Source organism: Aquarana catesbeiana, linkage group LG01, assembly GCF_042186555.1.
Source record: "Aquarana catesbeiana isolate 2022-GZ linkage group LG01, ASM4218655v1, whole genome shotgun sequence".
NCBI lineage: Eukaryota > Metazoa > Chordata > Amphibia > Anura > Ranidae > Aquarana > Aquarana catesbeiana.
In genome coordinates, this window is record NC_133324.1 from 48,671,753 (window position 1) to 48,692,103 (window position 20,351).

The 20,351-nt window shown below is 43.6% G+C and overlaps 1 protein-coding gene across 2 annotated transcripts in view; it reads left to right on the forward strand.

Annotated features, from left to right (window-relative positions):
* Positions 1–1,008: 1,008 nt before the first annotated feature.
* LOC141131303 (aquaporin-7-like) overlaps positions 1,009–20,351 on the forward strand; it is a 75,588-nt gene continuing 56,245 nt past the window's right edge. The window contains exon 1 of one of the 2 annotated variants that reach the window (XM_073618441.1): positions 1,009–1,140. The gene's annotated coding sequence lies outside the window, so the exon portion shown is untranslated. Of the gene's footprint in view, positions 1,141–1,452; positions 1,669–20,351 lie in introns of those variants that run through there. The other variant, XM_073618433.1, reaches the window with a different exon arrangement.

Below are 20,351 nucleotides of genomic sequence, written 5' to 3' on the forward strand. Positions count from 1 at the left end.
CATTTATTAAGCTGACATAAAAACACACGACATGATTGCACTCGCATGGTTCAAAAGTACACACCCTAAGCATGTCCACAACGACCCCTGAATATATGGCAGCCCATGTAGCTAACAGGCTGACACTAGGAAATATATATGTAGCACCCTTTAGTGTGTGCTACTAGAAGTAAGAATAGGCAGACTATAGTCTGGCCCAGGGATAAACCTGAGTCACTGATTCTGGGGTAGTGCTACATATATAAGGCCTGGATAGCTGAACCAATTAAGCCTGCAAAGCCAAATTTAAGGAGGACCTCTCACAAGTGTAATGGACTTAATCGATCGCCTTCTTCACATCCAGGGAAAGGAGCAGGGAAGGCACCTGACTGGCCTCCACCCAATGTGATAAGTTCAAAAATTGCCCAATTCCATCCAGGTCATGGCGGCCTTTTACAAACCCCATTTGGTCAGCTATAGGTGAATGTCATATAGACAGGCAGTGATTCAGGCAAATAGGGTTGAGCAGGGACTCCCATTGTCTAGTGCCATTGGTACTTTTAAAAGCTGTAGATAACCGGCTTGATTTGAAGTTCCTGGCACAAGGAAAGGAATATAAAGCCTGACTTCCTGAACCAATTAGGACTGTGAGGACAAATTTAAGGAGTACCTCTCAGATGTATCACCGATGGTCAAATGTCTTCTCCATATCCAGGGAAGGCAGCAGAGGAGATATCTGACTAGCCTACAACCCAAGCAATAATTTTAAAAAATTCTCGATTCCATCTGGGGGCATGGTGGCCTTTTACAAACTCCACTTGGTCCAGATTGATCAGCTATAGGAGAATGCCATCTAGACGGATAATAATGAGCTGGGTATTCATTTGAATATCTGCAATGAGCAATGACATTGGGCTGTAATTAGCAGGGAGTGTCTGAGCTTTGCCTGGTTTAGAAATAGTAACTATTAAAGCTTCTAAAGCTTCATTTGGAAAGGTACCAGAGTGGGCAGTAGTTTTATAAACAACTTAGGTTGACTGTAGTTCTTTGTAATCTTTAAAGTATGCAATGCCAAAACCATGTGGTCCAGGGGATTTGTGTAAAGGAAGGTTCTGGAGAGATGCATGGATAACTTGTATAGAGAAGGGTGAGGAAAGCGAGGTAAGTTGGGCCAGGGGATATTTTAGGCAATTCGTGTTTCTCCGGGAAAGCTTGATTATCTTGGGTGGATGGAATAGGGTTATGTGATTATGTGTGGATGTTGTGGAGTTCTAAGTAGAGTTGTATAAAGCAATTCGCTCTATGTTGGGAATTAGTTGATTTGTTGAGCTGTAAGTGACATGATAAACACAGACACAAAGAGACACATATCTACACAACATTTTTAAACTTTAACCTAAACCATCACTTCCCTTAACTAGGAATAGAAACTAGCTGACTGCATTGTAGAAGCCCCACTGTCATTGCTCATGTGATTAAGATCCTCCTAACAATGCTTACAGGGCTGGTTGCCATCAAGCTAGTACTGTACAATGCGATGGATAGACAATATAGTACATGATACACACAAATGTAATCCAGATCAGAAGAGCCTACAATAATTTTCTGACGGTAGTTAGAAACTTGCAGAGAAGAAAGGAGACTGGCAGAGGAACTGGACAACTCTGACTCTTCATCCAGACAGCAAAGGTTGGTAAACTGTAACTATACATGGCCCCATGCTATTCACCCTCTACTCAAAATACAATTAAAGCTGAACTCATGGTATGATGTGTATTGCATACTTACATTGGTCCAGCTTGGCTGATCCCTGTGGGTGGATCCTAATTATCTTACGGGTCTCAGATAGGTCGCTTGGCATGAGTGCCATTCACAGGACGCCTTGCTTTTTTTTTTGAATGAATGCAAAGCGTTCCCTGATTGGACAAGGAGAAGAGGCCGGGTGGTGACATCACAATCTCCATCTCATCCAATCAGACAATGCTTTGCATTCATTACGGCATTCTGTGTATAGCACCCATGCTGAGTGACTGACCTGAGACCCATAAGACAGTGAGGATCCACAGGGATTAGCCAGGTATGGGATATCCAAGCTGGACCAATGCAAGTATGGATAAGTATCAGTGTTGGTATCGGTAGATGGATCGAAATTTGGCTGGTCCCTGCCAAACTGGACCAATTTCAATCCATCTATATCCAGCTTTAGAACCCCAGGCTCAGGGAGCTCATCAGGAACTGCAGGATGTAGCCTTGGTTCACTGGCTAATTATGCAGCTTGGAACTCTTGGTGGAGTCTCAAAAGATGAAGATGTGCTTTATAGTGAATGTGTAATGATTTCCCCTTTTTCTTCATGTGTGGCCCTTCCACTTGACATGGAAATTTATCAATTCCCAGGAAGTGGGTCCTCTGAGTGCAGACCCTTGCTCTCAATGGAGTCAATGATTAAGAGTACTGAGTATTTGTAGTAGGAATGGTAAGGTTTGCCCGGCTTCCTGGGAACCCGGCCATTACACATAAACATTCCAAGGTCAGGGCTGGAGGCACACAAATTAAGTGCAGGCAGAAAAATGGGAGTCAGAACCCAGACAAAAAGCTGAATCATTAACAGGATAGCACATCAGGAAACAGCCACAAGATAACGTCTCCAAGATCCAGGCGGGACTAAGAGGCACACCTGGTGCTGTCACCGTACAAGGAGCATGATTTGTACTTGCCTTCCCATTGAATACACTATTAATATGTACGGAGGATTGCCTAGAGCAAGTGGAAGGAGCAATGGAGGAAAATTAAAGATGTTGGCCATTGCAGGGACAGTGAAGTTGGGTGGATGAGCAACGTACAGGCAGGGAACGGTGGATAAGTAGTGGCCATCAACCTATAATAGTGTTTTTGCAATTGAAATGTATCTGATTTTGTTTTTGATAGAGTAGGGCAGCCTTTCTCTAGTAGGGTTCTTCCAGAGGTTGCTATGGTTTCCTTGAGCAATGAGAAATTTCTACCTCTCAGATAAGAAACCATGGATTCTAATGATGTTTTTAGCTATCTGTAAGGAGCATTCTTCCCACTAATCACCAATGTGAGGAGCATTCTTCCCATAATTCACCAATGTAAGGAGCATACCCTCAATGATCACTGATGTAAGGAGCATTCTTCCCATTAATCGCCGATATAAGGAGCATACTACCAATGATCATTGATGTGAGGAGCATTCTTCCCAACTGTCCACTAGTGGAACAGACATTCTTCCCCACGACCTCCAATATAAGGTCCCTTCTTCACATTTAACATATAAGCAGCATACTTCGCAGGGACCACCAATGTAAGGAACATTCTTCCCACTGACTACCAATGTAAGGAGCATTCTTTCCATTAATCACCAATATGAGGAACATTTTTCACAATGACCACTAATGTAAGAAGCATTTTTCCCAAATGACCATCAATGTAAGGGGAACCTTCTCCCAAGTATTTCACTGATCACTAATGTAACGGCACTTCTGTATGTGCCACCAATGTAAGGAGCATTCTTGTGAGCATTATTGTAAGCACAACTTTCACTGTTTGCATTTCTTCTTTCGCCATTATTGTTATTAGTTTAATTTTAATTATTCTTACTGGAAATAATTTTGTCATCTGGAGCAGCCCTGGGATTTTAAATATGCTGATGACCTCTTACATTATGGTCCATATCAACACAACTTGAGCTGTAGATATGCTAATTATTGCAGGGGATGCTTGAAGCCTGAAAGTAATTTAAAGGTTTTGGAGTAAGAAATAATTAAAACTCTTGTCATTTTTTTTTTGCTGCCTGTATCCCACAGTACTCCTCTCAAGAGTCTTCAGACCTGATGTAAGCAGAGAGCTGGCTCTTCTGAGGAGTTGTGGAAATATCAAGATGCCTTGATGGGTGGGTGTCAGTCTGGAGGAGAGGGCGGTCCTAGGCAGGCTGTATTTGCATGCAGATCACCCTAGGTAATGTCCACATTGTGCTATCTACCTTTGCATTGTCATGTCGGGAGCACCCAGATCAGGGTGACAATGCTGCTTCTGCAATAAGAACCTGCAGGAGCACCGTTGTCACCCTATGAAAGGTTCACCAGGTAAAATTTAACAAAATAATTAAAAACGAAAAAAAACTTCACACTAAATTTTAATACAGGAATCAGATAGCATACATGCATTTATTTTTATTTGCCTTTAAAAATAAATCTTTAGAATGGAATACACTGATCAGCCATAACCTTATGACAATTGACAGGTAAAGTGAATAAGATTGATTATCTCTTTACAATAGCACCTGAAAGTGGGTAGGATATATTAGGCAGCAAGTGAACATGTTGTTTCTGAAATTGATGTGTTGAAAGCAGAAAAAATGGGCATGGCAGCTTGTTGTGTATGGAACTGCGTAGCCGCAGACCAGCGAGGGGGCCCATGGTAACCTGTGTCTGCAGCCAACAGCACCTACAATGGGCATGTGAGCATCACAACTGGACCACGGCACTATGGAAGAAAGTGGCCTGGTCTGAGGAATCACTATCATCACGTGGGTGTGCGTGCATCACTTACCTGGGGAAGAGATGGCCCAGGATACAGTATGGTAGGAAAACAAGCAGGTGGAGGCAGTGTGATGCTTTGGGCAATGTTCTTCTGGGAAACCTTGGGTCCTGCCATTAATGTAGATGTTAGTTGACATGTACCACCTACCTGAACACTGTTGGTGGCCAAGTACACCCCTTCATGTGTATTCAACAACAATCCCTATAGGCAAAATAATCTAAAGGAACCGCGCTACAGGATTGAATTAGTATGCTACTGTGAGTGAGACCACAAAATACAAAATTAAATGAAAATATTTGAGAAATCAATCATTTAGAGTGACCGAAAAAATAATGAATTCAAATAAAAAATTATGTAATAAGACAGAGAAAAAAAGTCCCAAAACCAAATCGTTGTTGAATGATAAGAAACAAAAATCAATTGTGACTTGAAATTGTAAAAATGGATGACGATGATTAGAAGAAAAGAAATCCCTGAAGCCAAATCAATGTTCAAATGGTGATTATTAGAAGTTCACTGACAAACACCCAGTGAAAAATCCACCACCTATAAAAATGCACGCTTACCAAAGGCAAGCTATAAATCAGCTTATATGTAGATATCCACTCAGTGGGGACAACACCTTCAATCTCCTCACAAAGGAAGGACAAGCAGGAACTCTCCATCCAGTGAATCCAAGTGGTCAGCAGGGGGGACCCAGAGAGATGATCCCTGATGGCAATTGCCTCTTTCAGCAGTGTAATGCGCCCTGCCACACTGCAAAAATGGTTCAAGAATGGTTTGAGGAACACAACAATGCGTTTGAGGTTTTGACTTGGCATCCAAAATCTCCAGATCTCAGTCCAATTGAGCATCTGTGGGATGTGCTGGAAAAACAAGTCCTATCCATGGAGGCCCCACCTCACAACTTACAGGACTTAAAAAGGACTCTTTATTACCCTGCAAAGTAAAAGCATAATGGGCTAGTATGCATTGCATACGAAGCCCGCAAAGTACCTGCTGGTGGAAGCATCCATCTTCACCCTCTTCCTTACGGGGCCGCAGACTCCGGCTCTGTGACTGGCCGGAGTCGCGTGACGTCCCTCCCGTGCATGCGCGTGGGAGCTGGTGGTCACGGGCCCTATAGAAACAGCGCGATCGCGCCCTTTCTAAAGTGCGCATGCGCCGATAATGTGCAGGTTTAGTAGATATTTCCAGTACCTGCAGGTAAGTCTTATTATAGGCTTACCTGTAAGGGAAAAGTGGTCTGTAAGGGTTTACAACCACTTTAAAGTATCTGCTACTGACAGCTTGGTGCCAGATACCACAGCATACCTTCAGAGGCAGGGCCGGTGCTACCACTAGGCAAACTAGGGCGCACTGCTGCCTAGGGCACCCAGCCACTGGTGTTCCTACTTTTTTTCTGCAGCAAGCAACTAAGTCTCAGCATCAGCAGGCAGCTGCCGCTCCGATCGCACATAGTGTCAGAGGCGGAGGACTGTGTCTGTGTCCCGAATCCTGAATGCATGGAAGCAAGCAAACATTCATTGATGGGCACTGGTAGGCTGCATGGATGGGTGCTGGTAGGCTGCATTTGATGGACGCTGGTGAGGCTGTATTGATGGGCGCTGGTAAGCTGCATGGATGGGTGCTGGTAGGCTGCATGGATGGGCGATGGTAGGCTGCATTGATGGGCGCTGGTGAGGCTGTATTGATGGGCGCTGGTAGGCTGCATGGATGGGCGATGGTAGGCTGCATTGATGGGCGCTGGTGAGGCTGCATTGATGAGCGCTGGTAGGGTGCATTTGATGGGCGCTGGTGAGGGTGACTTTGATGGGTGCTGGTTGGCTGCATTTGATGGGCGTTGGTAGGCTGCATTTGATGGGCGTTGGTAAGGCTGCATTGATGGGCGCTGGTGAGGGTGCATTGATGGGCGCTGGTAAGGCTGCATTGATGGGCGCTGGTGAGGGTGCATTTGATGGGAGCTGGTGGGCTGCATTTGATGGGCACTTCATTAAAAACCTAGGGTATACATGGGCAGGGCTAAGGGGGTAGAGTCAGGGGTGGAACCAAGGGGGGGGGGGCAGCAAAATGAGGTTTCGCCTAGGGTGTCAAAAATCCTTGCACCAGCCCTGTTCAGAGGTCTAATGAAGTCCATGCCTCAATGGGTCAGGGTTTTTTGGTGGCAAAAGGGGGATGTACTCCATGTTAGGTGGTTGCTCATAAAGTTTAAAGTTGTGACTGATTGGTGTAAGTTAATATATACTGGTCTAGGTGAGGATGTATTACATGAAAGAAAAATACTGAAGCTCATAAAGAAATAAAAATGCGCTAACTTGTTACAACGTATCTCCCCTCTTGTGTCCTTCCACTTTATATTGTGTACACAGTCATGTAACGGGCAATAAAATGTCTGATTTCTTTCTCCTATCTGGGAACAAATGTTTGCTGAGCCGTTTCTTATTGTACACTCACAATGATGAAAGTTATTATAGATCTCTCAATTTGCTGTAACTAGTTGGCTGGTTTGACAATATCCTTAAAGAGACCCTGTCGCCACACGACATTCATTTCAACTAAATCTTCTCATAAGAATATACTGTTTGTCCATTTAAATATATTTTATTCTTCTTTTATTACCAGTAAAATTCCCCCTTGTGTGGACATCCACAAGCCCCAAGACTACTGTTGGATGCTGCCATCTTGGATGTGATGTCAGCAGCCCCATCAGGGTTGAGTACCACCCTAAAGCAGGAGTAGGCAACTTTGAGATCTACCTAAGCAACATAAAAGAGATCAAAGATCACTGGGGTTAGGTACCCCTTTAAAAAAAAAAAAAAAAAAAGAAATTCACTAGAAAATAAATAAATAGGAAAAATTAAAAAAATATGATAAAACAAATTTCACTTTAAAAGTATAAGTGGTCAATGTCAGCAGGGCAGTAATTGATGTCAGTAGGGCAGAGGATGGTGTCAGTAAGTAGAACAGTGGATGATGTCCGTAGGCCAGTGGGCGGTGTCAGTAGGGCAAATGACGTTGACTTTGGAGCAGTGGATAGTGTCAATCAGTAGGGCATCGAACCCATTAAGACCACCTGAAAGTGTGCTTAACTTCATGCCTAAGCCTTTTTCTGACATTTGTTGCTAGAAAATTACTAAGAAACCCCCAAACATTTATATATATATTTTTTAGCAGAGACCCTAGAGAATAAAATGGCGGTTGTTGCAATATTTTATCTCACACTGCATTTGCGCAGCGGTCTTTCAAATGCAATTTTTTTGGAAATAATACACGTTCATGAATCAAAAAAAAAAAACAAAACATTAAAGTTAGCCCAGTTTTTTTGTATAATGTGAAAGATGATGTTACGCCAAGTAAATAGACACCTAACATGTCACGCTTTAAAATTGCGCACACTCGTGGAATGGCAACAAACTACAGTACTTAAAAATCTCCATAGGCGGTGCTTTAAAAATTTCTACAGGTTACCTGTGTAGAGTTACAGAGAAGGTCTTGCACTAGAATTATTGCTCTTGCTCTAATGTGTAAGGTATTGCGGCGATTCTTTACATTTGTGGGAGCGACTTACATATGCGTTTGCTTCTGTGCGCGAGCACGGAGGGATGGGGCTCTTTAAATTTTTTTTTTTTTTTTATACTGTCCCTTTACATTTTTTATTTTTGATCACTTTTATTGCTGTCACAAGGAATGTAAACATCCCTTGTGACAGTAATAGGCAGTGACAGGTACTCTTTATGGAGAGATCTATAAGACCCCAAATCCCTCCTTCGCACTTAAAAGCATTCAAAACGGCAAGTTTGGCTGTTTTGAATACTGTCATTTTTTTTTAAATCTGGAGCCTTTAAAGTGATTGTAAAGGTTTTTATTTTTTTTAAATAACAAACATATCATACTTACCTCCACTGTGCAGCTCATTTTGCACAGAGTGGCCCCGAAAATCCTCTTCTGGGGTCCCCCTGATGGCTCTCGCGGCTCGTCCCCGCATCAGATAACCCCCTAGAAGAAGCGCTTTCCCGAGGGGGTTACCTTGCGGGCGCGCTCCCGAGTCCAGCATTTGCGTCCACAGACATGAATGCCGGAGTCGGCCCCGCCCCCTGGCACCCGCATCATTGAATTTGATTGACAGCAGGGGGAACCAATGGCTGCACTGCTATCAATCTATCCAATCAAGAGCTGCGACCCCGTGGAGAGAGGGACAGCGCGTCCCTGCCGAAGAGATGAAGGGGCTCAGGTAAGTAAAATGGGGGGATGGGGGGCCGGTGACTGCCAGGTACTTTTTCACCCTAATGCATAGGATGCATTAAGGTGAAAAAACACAAAGGTTTACAACCCCTTTAGGTTTTTAGTAAACTATTTTTGAGACCTGATCAAAGCCGTTTCGGGTCTCTGGCCAGCAGGTGGATGTGTGGGCAAGCGTTGGAAGGCAGCGGAGGGGGGGGCATCCCCTCCCGCTGCTCGTAATAACAGCAGATTAGCTGCATCAGTTGTTATTAAAAGAAAGCCAACTGTCTGCACTTAAAATCAGTACTGGGGTAATGCATGCAGCTGCAGGCATCACCCCGGTACAACCCCTTGAAGCCAAAGGCCGCATATTTCCGTTACGTCGCCATCAAGGGAAAGATGTAAAAGATCAAAGCGGATTCAGCATATCAAGAGACATTGTCAGAGGAGTCCCTGTGACATCTTTTAATGATGAAACGCGTAGGGTGGAGCTACAGCACATGATGTCATCGCATAACGGACTGCTGCCATCGTGTTGGCTTGAAACTTTTAACACTATTTGCTATGCTGAGTCCGCTTTGACTTATGTGAGTGCATTAAGTTTTATTAAATATGTGAACTAGGCTTTGCTACACTATGAGGCGGTTTTGTTTAGTTTTTGATTTATATATTCTGGAGACTTAAACCTTCACTTCTCCCTTTTTCCTGGGAGTGTGTTACAGCATATAAGTACCAGTGGAGTGGGATCCCAGAAGTCTGGCCATCGCTATATGACATATGAGTGCTTTTTGACCGCTTGATCCTGGTGGTCAATGTTATGTGGTAAGAGGCTGTGTGTGCAGATTGAAGGTGTAGGATATCTTCTCTTGTGTGCATCACATGTTTAAATACCTCCCGCCTGCCGTATAGTAAAATGACAACGGACGGGATCCCCTCTCATTCTGGGGCGATGTCATATGACGTCTCCCCAGTGTCACAGATCTCGCGCACCACCAGAGGCGCACAGCGTGGCAATCGCGGTCGCGTCGTGTTCTTAGAACACGGCACCAATCTGGATAAAGAGCCTATGACCATGTGATCGGCTGTGATTGAACATGTAAACACGGAAGTGTCGTTTTTCGGCTCTCCTCGCCTAACACTCTGTCAGTGCGAGGCGAAGAGAGCCGATCAGCGGCATATAGCCCCAGTAGTGCCACCAATCAATGCCCATCAGTGATGCCAGTCAGTGCTGCTTTTCAGTGCCCATCAGTGCCTGCTCATCAGTGCTGCCCATCAGTGCTCATCAGTGCCGCTCATCAATGCCCATCAGGGCTGCCTATCCGTGCCGCCCATCATTGCCCGTAAGTGCTGCCTATCAGTGCCCACCAGTGCCACCTATCAGTGCCCACCAGTGCTGCCTATCAGTGCTCATCAGTGCCGCATATCAGTGCTCATCAGTGCCGCATATCAGTGCAGCCTCATCAGTGCCCATCAGTGCAGCCTCATCAGTGCCCATCAGTGCAGCCTTATCAGTGCCCATCAGTGCAGCCTCATCAGTGCCCATCAGTGCAGCCTTATCAGTGCCCATCAGTGCAGCCTCATCAACGCACATCAGTGAAGGAAAACAATTACCTATTTACAAAATTTACTGACAGAAACTAAGAAAAAAAATTTTTACCAAAATTTTTGGTATTTTTTAGTTTTTTTAGCAAAAAAAAAAATGCAGTGGTGATTAAATAGCACCAAAAGAAAGATCCATTTGTGTGGAAAAAAATGATAAACATTTCACATGGGTACAGTGTTGCATGACCGCGCAATTCTCATTCAAAGTGCGACAGGGCTGAAAGCTGAAAATTGGCCTGGGCAGGATGGGGGTGAAGCACACTTTTAGGTGGTCTTAACGGGTCATTCACTGGATACTTTTTAAAGACTGTTTTTAATGGATTCTTTTAGGGTTTCATTGTTATATTTGTGACCTTGATGTAATGATTAGCGTTGCACTTTATTTTTTAATATTTGCAGACTTTTGATGTAATGATTAGCGCTGCGCCTTATTTCTATAGTACTTGTATAGCGCCGTCAACTTACGCAGCGCTTTACATATACATTGTACATTCACATCGGTCCCTACCCTCAAGGAGCTTACAATCTAAGGTCCCTAACTCACATTCATACATACTAGGGACAATTTAGACAGGATCCAATTAACCTACCAGCATGTCTTTGGAATGTGGGAGGAAATTGAAGTACCCGGAGGAAACCCACGCAGGCAAAGGGAGAACATGTAAACTCCAGGCAGGGTCGTGGTTGGGATTTGAGCCAGTAACCCTTCTTGCTACTAGGCGAAAGTGCTACCCACTACACCACTGTGCTGCCCCAACCTGTGACTTTCTCACCTCATCAGTCTATACTAATGGATTATATGACTTTTATTAGTGTGTGTGTGTGGTGGTGGTGGTGGTGGTGGGGGGGGGGGGTATATAGGGGTGATTGGAATATGTATGTCTTTATTTTCCAAGATTCAAATAGGAAGAAAGAGGGAAAAATGTAATTTGTAGTAAATGCAGATGGATATATTTTCTTTTTAAACCAGAGTTTAGTGTCACTTTAAATATCATTGTATTCAATACAACAAAATGTTATTGTGATTTTTTTGTAACTAAATCTTTATTGTAACTAGTACTATTTACCTTTTTGTATTTTACTTTTTAATTGTAACAAAGTGTTTTAATGAAAACAATCTTTATTAAAAAAAGACTATAGTGCCATCTAGTGCTTATAAAAGGATATTACATGGGATACTATTATATCTGGTGACATTTACTAGGTAACAGCAAACAGGGCATATTATTATTATTATTATTATTATTATTATTATTATTGCAATACTACTACTACTACTAAATAAATAATATATATAATGATAAAAATAATAATAATTATTATACATGGTTAATAAAGCAGCAGCAGCACTTGCTGCAGATTTGTTGGTTGCATATCCATGATGGAAATCTTCTGTTCCACCACATCCCAAACGTGCTCTATTGGATGAGATGTGGTGACTGTGGAGGCCATTGGAGTACAGGGACCTCATTGTCCAGTGGTGAGATGATTGGAGCTTTGTGACATGGTGCATTATCCTGTTGGAAGGAGCCATCAGAAGATGGGGACACTGTAGTCATAAAGGGATGGACATGGTCAGCAACAATACTCAGGTAGGCCGTGGTGTGTAACCACATGCCGACTGGGCCATAGCCGAAAGATGGCTACAGCGCGGTCGGCTTATTCTGGGAGGGCGTCCATGTAAACAAGGCAGAGTGTCATTCTGTCAATACAGAAGGCATGGATCCTGTGTTCCTGTAAAGCAGAAACACTGATTTATGCCTTCCCCTAGTAAAAGCACCTCCCCCACTACACTGAAACATTAGCTAGGCACACAGTTAACCCTTTGATCACCCCTGATGTTAACCTCTTCCCAGCCAGTGTCATTAGTACAGTGACAGTGCATAGTTTTAGCACTGATCACTGTATTAATGTCACTGGTCCCCAAAAAAGGGTCAAAAGTGTCAGTTAGTGTTCAATTTGTCCGCCATAATATTGCTGTTCTGCTATAAGTCGTTGATTGCCACCATTACTACTAGAAAAAAAAAATTACATTTTGCATTTTTATAGCACTGATCGCTGTATAAATGACACTGGTCCCAAAATGGTGTCAAAAGTGTCCGATGTGTCCGCCATAATGTCGCAGTCACGATAAAAATCACAGATCGCTCCCATTACTAATTAAAAAAACTAATTAATAATAAAAATGCCTTAAAACTATCGCCTATTTTGTAGACGCTATAACTTTTGCGCAAACCAATCAATATACACTTATTGGGATTTTTTTTACCAAATTATGTAACAGAATACATATTGGCCTAAATTGATGAAGAAATTTGATTTTTTTTTTCCATTTTTTTAATGGTTATGTTTTATATCAGAAAGTAAAAAAATATTCTTTTTTTCAAAATTGTCGTTCTTTTTTTTTTGTCTATAGCGCAAAAAATAAAAACCACAGGAGGTGGCGATCAAATACCACCAAAAGAAAGCTCTATTTGTGAGGAAAAAAAAGGACATCAATTTTATTTGGGTACAACCGCGCAGCTGTCAGTTAAATTAACGCAATGCAAAAAATGGTCATGAAGGGGGGTAAATCTTCCAGAGCTGAAGTGGTTAAAGCAATAAAGGTAAATTTAAAAAGTAAAAAAATAAAAAAGACATAAAATAAATAAAATTATTAAAAAAGTGCACCCGTGTACACCCTCATTCAAATACGCAGCATAGGGCACGTATGTGTATGTAAACGTAAATTGCGCCACACATGTGAGGTATCCCTGCGAATATTGGCATGAGAGCTATAAATTTAGCACCATCATTCAAAATTAACTAGTGTCACCTATGGACTTTGAGAAACTTTTTATTGCAATTTTATGGGCGTGTACAATTTTAAGGCTTGACAAGTTTGATATCTCTTGACGCACCCCTTTTATATTCTACCAAAAAAAATTGGGTATTACGGTATATTGTGTTTGTTTATACTAAAATTAATTTTGCTGTTTTTATTTTCCTGAAAATATTGGTTTGATAAATGCCTGCGCAAATATTGTGCAACATAAATAAATTGCAACTGCCATCATTTTAGTCTCCATGGTCTGTGCTTTTAGAAAATTCATACTTGTTTTCGGCAGCGGGAGAGGGGGTTGGGGGGGGGGGGGGGTGTTACAGCTATTTCTAGAAAAAAAATACAGATTTTAACTCCTTCATGCCTAAGCCTTTTTGTGACACTTGTTGCTTACAAGTTAAATCAATATTTTTTGCTAGAAAAGTACTTAGAACCCCCAAACATTTAATATATATATATATATATATATATATATATATATATATATATATAATGTTTGGGGGTTATATATATATATATATATATATATATATGTATGTGTGTGTGTATATATATATATATATATAGATATATCAATATATATATATATATTAGCAGAGACCCTAGGGAAAAAAATGGTGACCGTTGCAATACTTTATGTCACACGGTATTTGCGCAGCGGACTTTCAAATGCAATTTTTTGGAAGAAATACACTTTCATGGATTTAAAAAAAAAAATGCCATTTCGTACTGCCGAACCTCTACCAATGGCAATGTCCTGTACTATCCCCATTAGAAGAATGTGTATTGTAGTTATATATAGGGCATACATTAGACAAGTAAATACTGCAGACAGGTGCGATAGAAGAGGATTCCTGATAAAATTAATGTTATCTTATGGTCATAGCCCTGATGCAGCTCCGAGGATGACCAGCAGGGGTAGCTTCCTCAAAAACTTGAGTTAGGCGAATGTAGGCTGTGAAAGGCTGGTGTTATAGGAACTATAGAAAATGGTTAATAGTGTAGGTGTAGAACGGGGAGTTTAGCTCTGGCTGATCGTATGCTATGTGTTATTAGAGGCTGATAGAATAACATGGACCAGCAGGGGACAGCTTTTAATGTCCCTTAAGCCCCGGTTCACACAGGGGCAGCCCGACTTGCAGCGCGACTCTGTAAGGCGACCTGCACACGACTTCAGCGGCGGCTTGCAAAATGACTTCTGTATAGAAGTCAATGCAAGTTGCCTTGAAGTCGTCCCAAAGTAGTACAGGAACCTGTTTGTAAGTCAGAGCGACTTGAGTCATTCCTATTAGAACGGTTCCATTGTACAGAACGGAACGCAACTTGTCAGGCAGCTAAGTCGCCCGACAAGACGCCCCTGTGTGAACAGGGGCTTAACGGTGGCAAATTTCCTGGGCAGGGTGTCAGGGCCCCGCGAGTCATCCTCTGAGCTTGGGAACCCCAGGGGACCTGGGTGACCTTACATCTGTCATATAACATAAATACAACAACACACAAGGAACAAAAAAAAAGGGGGGGGGGGGTAAGTTTGAGGATATAACTTGCATGGGGGGAACATGGGATGAAGTCCTGGACTCTCTTGAAGATTGGATCTGAAGTTGTATAAATCCTGGCAAGTGGAGCAAGGTAGACCATATCTGCAGAATGGGACAGACAGTTTGGCCGAGAGTGTAGATGAGACAGTCGATATTGTGTAAAGCGCCAGCTGCAGATAGAGTAAAGAGATGGTCCTCCTGGACCTGCGTGAGTAACTGGACAAATGGAGGAAGGGGTCTTTGCAGGTGGTAAAAGCACAAAAGTTTGACACTGGTTACGTGTGGACCTTGGGACCAGGTCGATAGAGTTCAAAGTAGTAAGGGATGCTGCTGGGGTAATGGGTAGAACATATGGAACTGTACAAAGAGAGAAAAAAAATGAAAAAAAGATTTTAGTTGATCTTTGTAGGTGACGTTGATCAACGATCGCGGTGAGCTCTTCGGGTTTGCGGTGCTTTTGTAGGGCTGTTGCCATGGTTTGGACCTGAAGTGGATTGATGGTATTGGTCTTCGGACAGCGAACGTTGCCTGCGGTAACGATGTTCCTGGGTTTCCATGGGTTAGTTTCTGGATGGAGTATGTCTTGCAGTGGGAGGACGGAATTCTGCATACCATTCAGGCACTTCTGTGAATGGGATGTCTAGTGTGTCACAAAAGTGATGAAGATCATCTGGCACTTTGAGAAGTGCGTTGCAGGCCTTGAGTAGAGGCTGACAGGCGGAAGGGAAATTTCCATCTGTATGGGATTCCCTTTGTGAGGAGGACCTCTAGGAGGGGATGGAGCTCCCTCCGACCTTGAATTGTGATGTTGGAGAGATCATGGAAAAGGCGTACATCTGTGCCGCTGTACGATAGCTGGGTTTTGTTGGGGGTCTTCCTTAAAGGGATTGTGAAGTCAGAAGGTTTTTTATCTTAATGCATTCTATGCATTAAAATAAAAAGCCTTCTGTGTGCAGCAGCCCCCCTAATACTTACCTAAGGTCCCTCTCTGTCCAATGATGTCCATAAGTGTCTCAGCCATCCGAGATTCCTTCTCCCTGACTGCCTGAGACACAGCAGCGGCGCCATTGGCACCTGCTGCTATCAATCAAAGTCAGCTAGCCAATCAGGGAAGAGTGGGGGAGGGGCTGGGTCGGGGCTCCATGTCTGAATGGACACAGGGAGCTGTGACTTGACTCGGGTGCCCATCATAGCAAGCTGCTGGCTGTGGGGGCACTGAACAGGAGGGAGGGGCCAGGATCACAGAAGAGAGACCTGAGAAGGGGGGGGTCTGGGCTGCTCTGTGCAAATCCACAGCAACAGGGTAGGTAAGTATAACATGTTTTTATTTTTTTAGGAAAAAAAATGAGACTTTACAATTACTTTAAAATCTCTTTCTTAAGTTGGTAGTCTATTATGCAGCAGACTACATCTCTGGGTGGATCTGGCACTCTGCCCCATGGGCGGAGGGTGCGATGGATGCGTTCCATCCCAATCGGTGTGGTGAGGGGCAGTGGCATTGGGAGGGGGGGGGGCTGGAGCCCCGAATGGGTCCCCGAAAAGTCCCGGGTCTCAGGGATGCATAACTGTATTAGTAGCCCCGAGCGCCGCCAAGCGGGGACCGATCTGAACCCGATCGCCACCGAGTGCCGCCAAGTCACATAGCAGGTCCCGCCTTCTGGAGCCTGCAGCGCCTATGATGGACGGCCCACTGGTCCAATGGCGGGACCGCGGGATGTGTGACGTCCATCATAGGCGCTGCAGGCTCCAGAAGGTGGGAATTACAATGCGGCCGCCGCGCCACTGTGAGATCCCCGCTCGGCGCTCGGCTCTCCTCTCTCAGGGAGGTGAGTTTAGTGGACAGCATTGATGGGCACCGGTAAGCCAGGCAGCAACCAGCAAGTGAGCTTACCCCCCGCCACACAACCCCCCCCCGCCATAAAACCCAGCGGTGGGGAGAGCGGGATCGTGATGCAGAGGAGTTGCGGGAAGAAATCCCCATGGTTTTCGAGTGTGTAGGTGGGGGAAACACTTCCGTTGGAGTCAGTTAAATTCCTCTGCTAGCGGGAGCTCACGAGCTAAGCGGCCATCTTTCGCTGAGGTCAAGCCACGCCCCCTACACTGTCCCTTTCAATTAATTCATTTTTTGATCACTTTTATTGCTGTCACAAGGAATGTAAACATCCCTTGTGACAGTAATAGGCAGTGACAGGTACTCTTTATGGAGAGATCTATAAGACCCCAAATCCCTCCTTTGCACTTAAAAGCATTCAAAACGCCAAGTTTCGCTGTTTTGAATACTGTCTTTTTTTTTTTTTTTTAATCTGGTGCCTTTAAAGGGATAGTTCACCTTTACCACAAAACTGCCTATGCAGATAAGGGGTGTCTGTAGATAAAAAACAAACTGAGCAGCTCTGACTAAACATGAACAATACCCTTGCTATAGGTGTAGGCCATTTACATACCTTATGACGCCTGACTGAAATGCTCCCAAGACGTTGCTAAGTGAGGCCTAGTCATCACTCCTCACCTCCTCCATCACAGGAGTGATCTCTTTCTCTGATTCAAACCCCCTCACATGCGCTTTCTCTCCCCTGATGCAGTAGCTCTGAGCTCAGCGTTTGAGAGCTCACTCCTGTGGTGGTGGAGGTGAGCAGTGATGACTAGGCCTCACTTAGCAACGTCCTGGAAGTATTCCAGTCAGGCTTCATAAGGTATGTAAATAGCCTACACCTATAACAAGGGTATTATTCATCTTTAGTAAGAGCTGCACAGTTTGTTTTAACCGCTTCAGCCCCGGAAGATTTTACCCCCTTCCTGACCAGAGCACTTTTTGCGATTTGGCACTGCGTCGCTTTAACTGACAATTGCGTGGTCGTGCGACGTTGCACCCAAACAAAATTGATGTCCTTTTTTCCCACAAATAGAGCTTTCTTTTGGTGGTATTTGATCACCTTTGCGATTTTTTTTTTTTGCGCTATAAACAAAAAAAGAGCGACAATTTCTAAAAAAAAGCAATATTTTTTACTTTTTGCTATAATAAATATCCCCCAAAAATATATAAAAAAACTAATTTTTTGCTCAGTTTAGGACGATATGTATTCTTCTACATATTTTTAGTAAAAAGAAAAAAAAAATCGCAATAAGCGTATATTGATTGGTTTGCACAAAAGTTATAGCGTCTACAAAATAGGCAATAGTTTTAAGGCATTTTTATTATTCATTTTTTTTTTTAATTAGTAAGGAGGGCGATTTGTGATTTTTATCGTGACTGCGACATTATGGCGGACACATCGGACACTTTTGACACCATTTTGGGACCAGTAATGTATGTAATGTATGTAAAGTATGTAAATGTGACGTATGTAATTTTTTTTTTCTAGTAGTAATGGCGGCAATCAACGACTTATAGCAGAACAGCGATATTGCGGCGGACAAATTGAACACTAACTGACACTTTTGACCCTCCTTTTTTGGGGACCAGTGACATTTATACAGCGATCAGTGCTATAAAAATGCACTGATTACTGTGTAAATGACACTGGCAGTTAACACTAGGGGGCGATCAAGGGGTTAAGTGTGTCCTAGGGAGTGATTCTAACTGTGGGGGGGATGGGCTACCACTGACATGACAGCGTTCACTGCTCCCGATGACAGGGAGCGGTGATCTCTGTCATGTCACAAGGCAGAACGGGGAAATGCCTTGTTTACATAGGCATTTTCCCGTTCTGCGGCTCTGTGACACGGTTACGCTGTACGCGGCGGGTGCGCACGCCTGCTAGCCCCGCCAATTAAAGGGGACGTACAGGTGCGCCCATTTGCCTACCGCTGCCATTGTGCCGACGTATATCGGCGTGCAGCGGTCGGCAGGTGGTTAATCTACAGATAGACCTTATCTGCATGGGCAGTTTTTTTGTAAAGGTGAACTATCCTTTTAAGTCTTCAGTAAACAGGAAGTGATGTCATGAGATCGCTTCTGGGTTACTAGATCCGAGACCCGATCAAAGCCAATTTCCGGCATTGTTTGGGTCCCTGGCCAGCCTGTGGACGTGCCGGCTGGTCGTTTGGGCCTCCCGGACATCCCCTCCCACTGCTGATTAGCCGCATCGGTTGTTATTACAAGAAAGCTGACCGTCGGGTCTGAAAGAAAGGTACCGGGGTGATGCGTGCAGCTGCAGGAATCACCCCGCTACAACCCCTTGAAGTCGAAGGCTGCATATTTGCTTTACGTCGGCGTTAAGGTGTGTAGACAATTGAAAAGTTGCCCCGGCAATTGGTAAGCAAGGTGATGTTTTCTATTAATTCTTATATAGGGGATATAAAGGTGAGTCACAGGAATAAAAGTTGCAAAACATTTTACCTGGAAAAAGAAATTTCAAAAACAGATTGTGAATTATCAGTTGAGTTCTGGTGGATTACGTGTCGTGGCGCTAGTTATGTGACTGCGCTGTATAAAAACAACATTGTCTTCGATGGAAATTTACCTGAGGTTCCCCACCTGCACCGCAAAGTCACAATTCTTGGTCCTTGGGATGTTAAAGAAGAGTGCACTCGTGTGTGACTTGTCCTGTAACTCATTATCTCACAGCAGTCAATCGGCAAACATGCTGACTTTATTGTCTATTGTAACATCTGCCACTAGGGGGAGCTTTTACAAATCGGTGTAGGAAATACACAGTATCTCACAAAAGTGAGTACACCCCTCACATTTTTGTAAATATTTTATTATATCTTTTCATGTGACAACACTGAAGAAATGACACTTTGCTACAATGTACAGTAGTGAGTGTACAGCCTGTATTATGCCGCGTACACACGAGCGGAATTTCCGTCAGAAAAATTTTGGATGGTTTTTCGGACAAAATTCCGCTCAAGCTTGCCTTGCATACACACGGTCACACAAAAGTTCTCTGAAGTTTCGACCGTCAAGAACACGGTGACGTACAACACTATGACGAGCCAAGAAAATGAAGTTCAATGCTTCCGAGCATGCGTCGAATTGTTTCCGAGCATGCGTGATATTTTGCGTGTCCAAATTGCATACAGACGATCGCATTTTCGGATAGGAACTTTTCCCGACCGAAAAATAGAGAACCTGCTCTCAATCTTTTGCTGGCTGGAATTTCGCCAGCAAAAGTCCGATGAAGCACATACACACGGTCACATTTTCCGTCCAAAAGCTCTCATCGGAGTTTTGCTGGCGGCATTTCCGATCGTGTGTACGGGGCATAACAGTGTAAATTTGCTGTCCCCTCAAAATAACTCAACACACAGCTATTAATGTCTAAACCGCTGGCAACAAAAGTGAGTACACCCCTAAGTGAAAATGTCCAAATCAGGCCCAATTAGCCATTTTCCCTCCCCGGTGTCATGTGACTCGTTAGTGTTACAAGGTCTCAGGTGTGAATGGGGAGCGGGTGTGTTAAATTTGGTGTTATCGCTCTCACTCTCTCATACTGGTCACTGGAAGTTCAACATGGCACCTCATGGCAAAGAACTCTCTGAGGATCTGAAAAAAAAGAATTGTTGCTCTACATAAAGATTGCCTAGGCCAGTGATGGCGAACCTTGGCACCCCAGATGTTTTGGAACTACATTTCCCATGATGCTCATGCACTCTGCATTGTTGTTGAGCATCATGGGAAATGTAGTTCCAA